At 45.2% G+C, this 10,611-nt stretch overlaps 1 protein-coding gene across 6 annotated transcripts in view; it reads right to left on the minus strand.

The window, feature by feature from the left end:
* Usp54 (ubiquitin specific peptidase 54) overlaps positions 1-4,620 on the minus strand; it is a 125,675-nt gene extending 121,055 nt beyond the window's left edge. For all 6 annotated transcript variants that reach the window (XM_070020564.1, XM_070020565.1, XM_070020563.1 and 3 more), the window contains exon 1: positions 4,601-4,620. The gene's annotated coding sequence lies outside the window, so the exon portion shown is untranslated. The remainder of the gene's footprint in view (positions 1-4,600) is intronic.
* Positions 4,621-10,611: the final 5,991 nt, after the last annotated feature.

Below are 10,611 nucleotides of genomic sequence, written 5' to 3' on the forward strand. Positions count from 1 at the left end.
TTAGCTCAAGATGAGCACTTTACCACTTGAGCCATAGCACCACTTCCGGTTTTCTAGTGGTTTATTATTTCCTGCCCGGGCTGGCTTTGAACTTCGATCCTCAGATCTCAGCCTCCTAAGTAGCTAGGATTACAGGCGTGAGCCACAGCGCCTGGCTAGCAATTTGCTTTTTAAGCCTATTTCCTTACTTTTTTTTTTTGGGGGGGGGGTCCGGTCGTGGGTCCTGAACTCTGGACCTGGGCGCTGTCCCTCAGCTCTTCAGCTCAAGGCTAGCGCTCTACCACTTGAGCCACAGCGCCACTTCCAGCTTTTTTCCGGCTTTTTTTTGCTTATTTGGTGCTGAGGAATCGAACCCAGGGCCTCATGCATGCAAGGCAAGCACTCTACCACTGAGCCACCTTCCCAGCCCCTATTTCCTTACTTTAAAATGAAGGTTTTAAATGAGATGTATAAGTCTTTATGTTGAAAAACGAACTTTACAACTTTGGTGGGGGGGGACGGGGAGGATGCGAAGGGATGGGAAGGGGAAACAAAGGAAGAGGCTACAATGCTTGATAAGAAATGTACTCATTATCTTGCCCATGTAATTGTAACCCCTCTGTACAGTATTTTCACAACAACAACAAAAAAAAAATGAAGGTTTTAGGGCTGGAAAGGTGGCTCAGTGGTAGAGTGCTTGCTTTGCATGCATGAGGCCCTGGGTTCGATTCCTCAGCACCATATAAGCAGAAAAAGCCAGAAGTGACGCTGTGGCTCTAGTGGAAGAGCACTAGCCTTGAGCTGAGGGGCTGGCACCCAGGTCCAGAGTTCAAGCCCCATGCACGACAAAAATAAATAAATAAAAATAAAATGAAGGTTTTAGTACCAGCTACAGAGTGTTGTGAAGATAAAATTAGATAAAACATTAATAATCACTTTACTATTATTATTTACTTAAGCCTGTCATTAAGCCAGGTGTTGGTGATTTACAACGATATCCCTAGCTACTCAGGAGGCTGAGATCTGAGGATCATGGTTCAAAACCAGCCTACACAGGAAAGTCCATTCTTATCTCCATTTAACCACCAGAAAAACCAGAAGTGGTGCTGTAGCTCAAGTGGTAGAACACTAGCCTTGAGCTGAAGAGCGCAGGGACAAGGCCCAGGTCCAGAGTTCAAGACTCACGACTAAGAAAAAAATTAAAAAAAATAAAAATAAAAACAGCCCAGGCAGGAAAATCCTTGAGACTTCTTATCTCCAATTAATCACAAAAAAGTCTGGAATTGGAGCTATGGCTCAAGTAGCAAAAAAGCTCAGGGACAGCACCTCAAGCCCTGAGTTCAAGCCCCAGGTCCAGCAAACACATAAGAGTATCATGATACTTAAAGAGCAATTTTTTATTTTTTATTTTTTGTGGATTGTAGGGCCTGAACTCTGCCTGGGCGCTGTCCCTCAGTTCTTTAGCTCAAGGCTAGTGCTCTACCACTTGAGCCATAGCACCACCTCCAGCTTTTTTTGCTTATGTGGTGCTGAGGAATCAAACTCAGGGACTCACGCATGCAAAGCAAGCAATATACCACTGACCCATCTTCCCAGCCCAAGAGTAATTTTTTTTTTAAATGACTGGGGTTATGGATTTAGCTCAGTAGAAGAGCACTTGCTAGGCAAGTCTCACAATATAAATGGAATATAGATGAGCCCTGAGTTCAGCTTTGCAACAAAAAAAAAAAAATTAAGTTACGAACTGATGCACCTAAGGAGTGGTGCGTATCTGCACCTAGGAATCTGAGGTTCTGGAGTTTAAAGTCATTTTGAGCAATTTAGTAATGCCTCATCTCAAGAAGAAAAAGGGAAGAAAAAAAAATCAACCATGAACTAACAGCACTAGAACTTTTCATTTATCGTGTCAGTAGCTAAACTAAATTTAAACTTTCTTTCTTTTTTTTTTTTTTTTTTTGGTCCAGTCATGGGGCCTGAACTCTGGGCCTGGGCGCTGCCCCTCAGCTCTTCAGCTCAAGGCTAGCACTCTACCACTTGAGCCACAGCGCCACTTCCGGCTTTTTTCTTTTTGCTTACGTGGTGCTGAGGAATCGAACCCAGGGCCTCTGGCATGCAAGGCAAGCGCTCTACCACTGAGCCACCTTCCCAGCCTAAATTTAAACTTTCTTGAAAAACTGTTTCATTAATGCCATATAATTCAGACTTTGCTTAAGATTTTATAATTTCCAATGGTTTTTTTTGTTGTTTTTGGGTCCAGTTTGTGGGGCCTGCACTCTGGGCCTGGGTGGTCTCCCTCAGCTCTTCAGCTCAAGGCTAGTGCTCTACCACTTGAGCCACAGCACCACTTCCAGCTTTTTTCTTTTTGTTTATGTGGTGCTGAGGAATCGAACCCAGGGCCTCAGGCATGCAAGGCAAGCGCTCTACCACTGAGCCACCTTCCCAGCCCCTAATTTCCAAAGTTTTTATTTCTATTTCTTCTTATCAACTGCTATGTAAACTCAGAGCCAGAACCTTCTTTCATACTCAGGTATGTTGTTGCTTTGTAATTATTTTTCTTACTGTCTGCCTCCCTTCCTAGCTTCTGAGCAATTCCAAGAAAGGGATCATTTTACTTGTTTTTTGTAGCCTGAAGGCTTAGTAATCAACACAAATTATCAATAAATGTTTATTGCATGGGTAAATGAAATAATCTTTTCCCCTCCTGCAATGCCTGCACAGACAGGCATTCAGTAAAACATGTGGATTCATGTAGACAAATTTTGGACCCATCTACCACAGAATTTTATCTTAACTCAGAAAAGTTTAGCTACTGACATGACAAATTAAAAGTTCTACTCTAACACATACCAAATAAATGGGTTCAATGACTAACCACATCTAGGCCAGCTCAAGAAGGATTTAAAGGCCATTATTCTAATTAATGAATTTGTGAATCTCAACATGGCAAAATCCAGTTATATAATCAAAATAAAGGTTATCCCTTGCTATTTCCTACATACAATAGAGAGACAAATGATTGGAAAGCTGTATCTGTAGATTAAAATGGATACACTTTTTACACTTGACGTGAAGCATAGTTTTTCATTATAAATGAGTTAAGGAGACAAATGTTCCAAATCTGGCTCCAGAAAAGAGTCCTGGAGACTAACAGACTATTTCCCTCTCTGGGTAATTTTAACTCCTAGAAGACTCCTTTTATTTTCATGTTGACAAGTATGGAAAATGTGTTCAGGGGCTGGGAAGGTGGCTCAGAGGTAAAGTGCTTGCCTTGCATGCATGAGGCCCTGGGTTCGACTCCTCAGCACCACATAAGCAGAAAAAGCGGGAAGTGGAGCTGTGGCTCACGTGGTACAGCACTAGCCTTGAGCTGAAGAGCTGAGGGACAGCGTTCAGGCCCAGAGTTCAGGCCCCACGACCGACAAAAAAAAAAAAGTTCCATCTCCTAAAAATAAAAACTCATCCATTTTCTAAAAGGTAAACAATCTAAGCACCTTGTAAGACAGGTTTCATACCAAAGTTAAAACCATTCCTAGATTTAAAGTTCAACCCTTGCTGCAACAGAAACATTTTTCTTAATTTTTCTAAGTTCTATTTGTGAAAGGTTTAAGTATTGTACTGCATATTCTTTCTCTGTATCATCTAAACTGAGTTAACGCTGAATACATAATTTCCCAAGTACATCGTAAAGAAACTCTACACTTGAATGGATCTGGGAAGAACCATAGCATGTTAGCGCGCGCTCACACTCATATTCTCTCTATCTCTCTCTGTCTCTCTCTCTCTTCTTCCAATCAGTAAACTGCATAGGAAAAACACCCTAGGATGGGGGGGGGGGTCAGTTTTGTTTTGTATTCTCAAGAATTTCTCCCTCTCTCGCCCCTTCCCCGCGTTTTAATACGACTATTCGTTCTTCGCATTCAGTCTCTCCGCCGAACGAACCTTCCCAACTAATACTAGTTCTGCGGGACTCTGGCATTGTCACGGTCCGTCAGGTTATTTCTTCAGAAAGAAGGAAGAAAGACAGGCGGTGAGGATCCGGGATGCCACCATTCCCGCCTCGCCATTTAGACCTAGGTCCTGGGCGCGCTGTTCTCCACACGCCTTAGGCGGAGCCAGGGGAGCTACAAAAGGTCTGATCCTCCCGGCTACTCCCTCTCGCCCCAAACACGAACTGGGGCCCGACCTCCCGGGATCCCATTCAACATAACCGCCTCCTCCTCGAGGTACCCCCATTTCTTCCTACTTCTTACCCGAGGCAGCCCTGTCCCATTATCCAGTTCCAAGTCCTTTTTTAACCTCCTCGCTCCCAACACACACACGCACCCCTCCTCGCACCCCACCCCCTGCCCCTCGAACCCCACCACACCAGGGTCCCTCCCTCCGGTCCCCCTCCTTCCAGCAGCTCCCGCCTTCCCCGCGTGCCCCAGCACACACCGGCGCCCTGTCTTGCCCCTGTGCCCACGAGACGCAGGTCCAGCCCCACACGTCACTGTCAGGCCTATTTCCCGCGCGCCCCGACTGTCCACCCACTCGCCCCCCCCACCCGCCCGGTTCCCCAAGCGATACCCTCCCCCTGCACCCCGTTACCTCCGACCCCGCCCCCTGAGAGTGTCGCACTCACCGCTCCCGCGCCGCATCCTCAACCGCCGCTGCCGCCGCCGCCGCCGCCGCCGCCGCCGCTGCTATAGCTACGGGGAGCCAAGGCAACCAGCTCTCGCGACACTTGGCCCAGCTCGGTGAGAACAGCCGCCAAGAGGCTCTCGCCAGAAAGTAAACGAGTCCGGCTGGAGTCGGCTGTGAGGATATCTCGCGATAGTGGTGAAGTGTAAAATGGCGGCCGCGAGGCGCTTCAAGGGCCAGGATTGGGAAGGTGTGGAGGTGGGGCTCGAGCGTGAAGAAAGCCTAGGTTGACCCAAGAGGGAAAACTGCCGTCAGGCGGGATGGTCTGTCCCTGCTGGGGAAGTGATGGAGGCCGGCCCGACAGTCATCACTCCAGGGATCCCTAAGACGTTGGCCAACTTCCTCAAACTTAGAGCACTGTCCCTTTCAGCTCAAGTTCCTATTTCCTGTCATTTAGAGTAATTGGGAGATGGAGAGAATAGGCCAGAAATTGACTTTTCTCATCTCCTTATTACCTTCTTTCAACTAGGTCTTCCCTGACCTTAGTACAAGGTATTTGGTTTCACACACACACACGTATTTTGTATACACACACACACATATATCTTATTGGTGCCACACACACACTGATCCATAGTGCCCTGCACTGACAATTTTCAAGGACACGGAAGGGAGTAGCACTGTTCCATTTGTACTTTGCACCTGTTGCTTGCAGTTCTGTGGACACATCCTTACTGCCTCTTTCTACCCTTAGTTGTAGGACTTTGATTCTCTGCTTTCAAACAATTTCAGAAGCAGACTATGAGAATCAGAAACAGATGGTGGTTTTAAACATCGTTGATCAGCAAGCTAAAAGAGAAACAGAAGGGAATAAAAACTAAAAGGAATTCCCTTTTCCTTCTTGAAGCTCTCAAAGTACTACTGTAAGCCGGGCGCCGGTGGCTCATGCCTGTAATCCTAGCTACTCAGGAGGCTGAGATCTGAAGATAGCGGTTCAAAGCCCAGGCAGGAAAGTCCGTGAGACTCTTATCTCCAATAAACCATTAAAAAACCGGAAGTGGCACTGTGGCTCAAGTGGTAGAGCCCTCCCCTTGAGCTGAAGAGCTCAGGGCCAGCACCCAAGCCCAGAGTTCAAGCCCCATGACCGACCAAAAAATAAAAAATAAAGTACTGCACTCTAGACCACTGCTGTTCAATAGGTATATATTGTGAGCCACACTTCACAATTTGACATTTTTAAAACAAGTGTAATTAATTTTAGCAATATATTTAACTCAAAATATTCAGTGGCTCCTCAGTATGTGATCACTGATACTAATAATATTCCTTTGCTAATTTTTTTCCTTGGTTCCAACTAGGAACATTCCAAGAGCTCAAAAGTTAACATGCACCGAGTGACTACAGCATTAAACAGCACACACACAGTCTCTAGGAATGAATCAGTAATCTACCTGACTGTGAAATGGTAAACACGTGAGTTCAGGTGATACTCTTGAAACTGCTAACTCAAGTGTGTGCAGAGACTGGGTATTTAACAATAAAAAATAACCTTATGGACTAGGATTGTGGCTTAATGGCAGAGTGCTTGCCTAGCATGCATGAAGTACTGGGTCCAATTCCTCAGTACCACATACACACAAAAAGCAGGAAATGGGGCTGAGAAGGTGGCTCAGTGGTAGAGGGCTTGCCTTGCATGCATGAGGCCCTCAGTTCGATTCCTCAGCACCACATAAGCAGAAAAAGCCGGAAGTGGGGCTGAGGCTCAAGTGGTAGAGCGCTAGTCTACAGCTGAAGAGCTGAGGGACAGCGTCCAGGCCCCGAGTTCAGGCCCCACGACCAACAAAATAAAAGCAAGAAATGGCGCTGTAGTTAAGTGGTAGAGCACTAGCCTTGAGCAAAAGAAACTCTGGGACAGTGCTCAGGCCCTGAGTTCAAGCCCTGGGAATGGCAATAATAATAATAATTAATGGGGGGAGGGCACAGAATCAGAGGGTGAAAAAGTATAGCAATGGAACACATTGGCTGTGCTGGACATTGATGAAAGTAAACTATGAAACTCCGTAGTTGGAGATGGGAGGGGGGGATGGGAGAGAATGAGGGAACAGATGACACTATGTGAAAAGAAATGTTCTTATTACCTGACGTTGGTAAGTGTAACTTTGCTGTATATCATCTCTAAAACAAAGTAAATTAGAAAAATTTTAAAAACTATCATACAAGGATCACTTAGAGAAAGTAACAAGATAGATTCTTCTAAAAATTTGCTTTTCTTTTTTTAATTTTATTTTATTGTAAAGATTCTGTACAGAAGGGTTACAGTTACATGAGTAAGGCAATGAATACATTTCTTGTCCAGCATTGTTACCCCTTCTCTTGTTCTCCCACTATCTCTTCCTTCCCCCACCTCCCTCGCTCCCCCCCCCCCGCAGGAATTTGCATTTCTAATTGAGTTCCTAGGATACACTGATGTGGCCAGCATCATAGACTATTCTTTGAATAGCATTGTTCTTTCAGATGTCCCAATGAGATTCAGTTCCACTTTCCCAAAACACTTTTGATTATCTTTTATTAGTATTTATACTGCTTGAATTTCTGGGATACCTTCCAAATGAACCACTTAAGTCTAAATCTTTGTTTCAGGATCTACGTGCAAGAAAATCTACACTATGAAAACTCTCTTCTTAGGAAAATGTACATCGAAATACAGTTTTATATAGAGTTTTGTGTGAATCCTCTAAATTTCATTTCATTCTTTATGTTACAAATGAAGATTATAGGGATAAGTGTAAAGGTCCTCTAAGATTTGGTTAGTCCAATGAAGTTGAGCAATTTAATCTATTAACAGATTGTGAAATTGGATAGATTCAGGCACCTCTTCTTAGAAGTTTTCTTTCTTTTTTGGGGGGAGGGGGTGGGGAGGGCATGAGTCTTGAACTTGGCCTGAGTACTGTCCAGCTCTTCAGCTCAAGGCTAGAGCTCTACCACTTGAGCCACACCACCGCTACTGGTTTTCTGGTGGTTAATAGGAGATAAGAGTCTCATGGGCTTTCCTGCCCAGGTGGCTTTGAACTGCAATCCTCAGATCTCAGCCTCCTGAGTAGCTAGGATTACAGGGGAGAGCCACTGGTGCTCAGTTAGAAATTACTTCCTCAGGGCTGGTAACTTAGCTCAATGGTCACATGCTTGCTTAACAAAGCCCTACTAGGATTGCAAACACATAGTGTGTGTGTGTGTGTGTGTGTGTGTGTGTGTGTGTGTGTGTGTGTGTGTGTGTGTGTGTGTGTGTGTGTGTGTGTGTGTGTGTGTGTGTGTGTGTGTGTGTGTGTGTGTGCGCGCGCGCGCGTGCACTTCAGTCCTGGGGCTTAAATTCAGGGTCTGGGCACTGTCTCTGAGCATTATTATTTTTTAATTTTAAATTGTTATTATAAAGGTGATGTACAGAGGTGTTACATGTCAGATAAAGACAACATTTTTTTTTCTTTTTTTTTTTTTTTGTTGGCCTGGGCACTGTCTCTGAGTTCTTTTGCTTAAGGCTATTGCTCTACCACTCGAGCCACAGCTCCACTTCCTGTTTTCTGGTGGTTAATTGGACATAAGAGTCTCACAGAGTTTCCTGCCCTGGCTTTGAATCCTGATCCTCAGATCTCAGCCTCTAGAGTAGCTAGGATTACAGGTGTGAGCCACCAGTGCCCAAATAAGAATGTATTTCTTTTTGGACAGTGTCATCCCTTCCCTTGCTCTCTCCCGTCCCCACCCACAAGTTGTGTAGTTTATTTTCTAGTGAGTACTGAAGGGTTCCTTCATGTCCATCCCAGGGGACACCCAGAGGCAAGCAGGCTCACGAGAAAGATTATTACAAGCTTTATTAGAGGAGCCATTTTCCCTGAGGAGGGAGCACATGGCATCCATCCCTATTCAGATAGCAGGAGGGTCTGGGAGCAGGAAGTGAGGTAGGCTTGTGCTCAGATGGGTCTGGACAGAGAGAGGGAGTGGCCAGCTGTTCCGTGGAAACTCTAGAGCAGGGAGGAGCTCAGGTATAGGTGGAACTTAGGACCAAAGGTGGGCATAATGCAACAAGTACCACTGTTACATTTATTCACCCTTTGTCCTTCCATTTCTGTGTCGTCCCCCCCCTTACCCTCCAAAGTCAGAGAAACAAGACAAAAAGCAAACAAAAACAACAAAGACAAAAACTCTGTTTTGCTGACATGCAGATGCAGGTAGCTCACATTTGTAATCCTAGCTACTCTGGAGGCTGAGACCTGAGGATAACAGTTCAAAGCCAGCCTGGGCAAGGAAAGTCTGTGAGACTCTTATCTCTAATTAACAGCAGAAAACCTGAAGTGGTGCTGTGGCTCAAGTGGTAGAGCACTGGCCTTAAACTGAAAAGCTCCGGGAAAGCGCCCAGGCTCAGAGTTAATGACCCACTACCAACAGAGGGGGAAAACACCCTTTGTTTTCATTTCCTGGTGTTCATTTTAAAATATAATTTAAAACTTTAAAAAAAAAACTTTTAAGAGACTAGTCAGGCACCAGTGGCGCACACCTGTAATCCTAGCTACTCAGGAGGTTGAGATCTGAGGATCACAGTTCAAAGCCAGCCCAGGCAGAAAGGCCATGAGACTCTTATCTCCAATAAACCATCAGAAAACCGGGAAGCTGTGCTGTGGATCAAGTGGTAGAGCACTAGCCTTGAGCTGAAGAGCTGGGAGACAGAGCCCATGTCCAGAGTTAAAGCCCCAAAACCAGCAAAAGAAAAAAAAAAGTTTAAGAGACTATCTCAACAGGTGACAGGTCTGTCATCCTAAGCTATGGGGGAAGCACAATGGCTGAGCTCAGTGATACACACTAGTCATCCCAGATACAAAAGAAAGCACAGATAGAAGGATTGCAATCCAGCCTGGCTCACACATAAAACAATAACCCTAACCTCAAAAATAGCCAGAGCCGGGCGCTGGTGGCTCACGCCTGTAATCCTAGCTACTCAGGAGGCTGAGATCTGAGGATCGCGGTTCAAAGCCAGCCCAGGCAGGAGAGACCGTGAGACTCCTATCTCCAATAAGGGGGAAGTGGCGCTGTAGCTCAAGTGGTAGAGCGCTCGCCTTGAGCTGAAGAGCTGAGGGACAGCTCCCAGGCCCAGAGTTCAAGCCCCACGACCGACAAAAAAAAAAAAAAAAAATAGCCAAAAAGGAGGTAGCTCAAGTGGTAGCTTAACAAGTGTGAAACCTGAACTCAATACTGAAAAAAAACAAACAATATTGCCCTAATTATTGTGTATTTTCATGGTTTCTTTTTAATCTGTGTGTGTGTGTGTGTGTGTGTGTGTGTGTGTGTGTGTGTGTGTATGTGTGTTACTCAGGGCCTTGTGCTTTCTAGGCAGTCATTCTACCACTTGAGCCACATACCCAGCCCAATTATATAGCTTTTTGAGGACCACTGTGGTATCCCTGTAGTTCTTAGATCTTTTTGTGTTGTATTCAGATTGTTCAAGCTTATTATAATCTCCTATTTCCTTCTGGATTCCTTCTGGGTTCTATTTAACCTTTTTGTGAATCTGTGACTTTTAACATAAATATTCCTAAGTTCATTCTTCTATCATCTAGAAACTATAGTCGTGCTCTAGTTTTGTGACAATCAAAGTAACCCTCTGTTAGATTATTTAGACTTTGCCAGAAAACCACACAGACATCCAGGTACAGAGAACAAAGAAAGGTTTATTGCCAGGAAAGAGGCTGGCAAGACCCCTTCTCACAAGGGAGAAGAGAGAAGAAGAACTGGCTATTGTCTGAGATTACTTATATAACCTAGGAGGTTTAGGAGGGTCTAGAAGGGGCTAGGAGGCAGAAACCCTGGGGTGGACATGAGGCCTTCATCATGGCAGACTAAGATTTATGGCTGCTGCCAAAGTAGTAGATAAGGAGCCCTGCAGCCGCCCAGACCTGAAGGTCACTCTAAGGGGCTCTTGTTGCTTTATATGGTGGTAGCTGCCCCAGAGACATGCCATCCCAAGGT

This window comes from Dipodomys merriami, unplaced genomic scaffold (assembly GCF_024711535.1).
Source record: "Dipodomys merriami isolate MVZ:Mamm:240054 unplaced genomic scaffold, mDipMer1.0.p SCAF_14, whole genome shotgun sequence".
NCBI classification, from domain to species: domain Eukaryota; kingdom Metazoa; phylum Chordata; class Mammalia; order Rodentia; family Heteromyidae; genus Dipodomys; species Dipodomys merriami.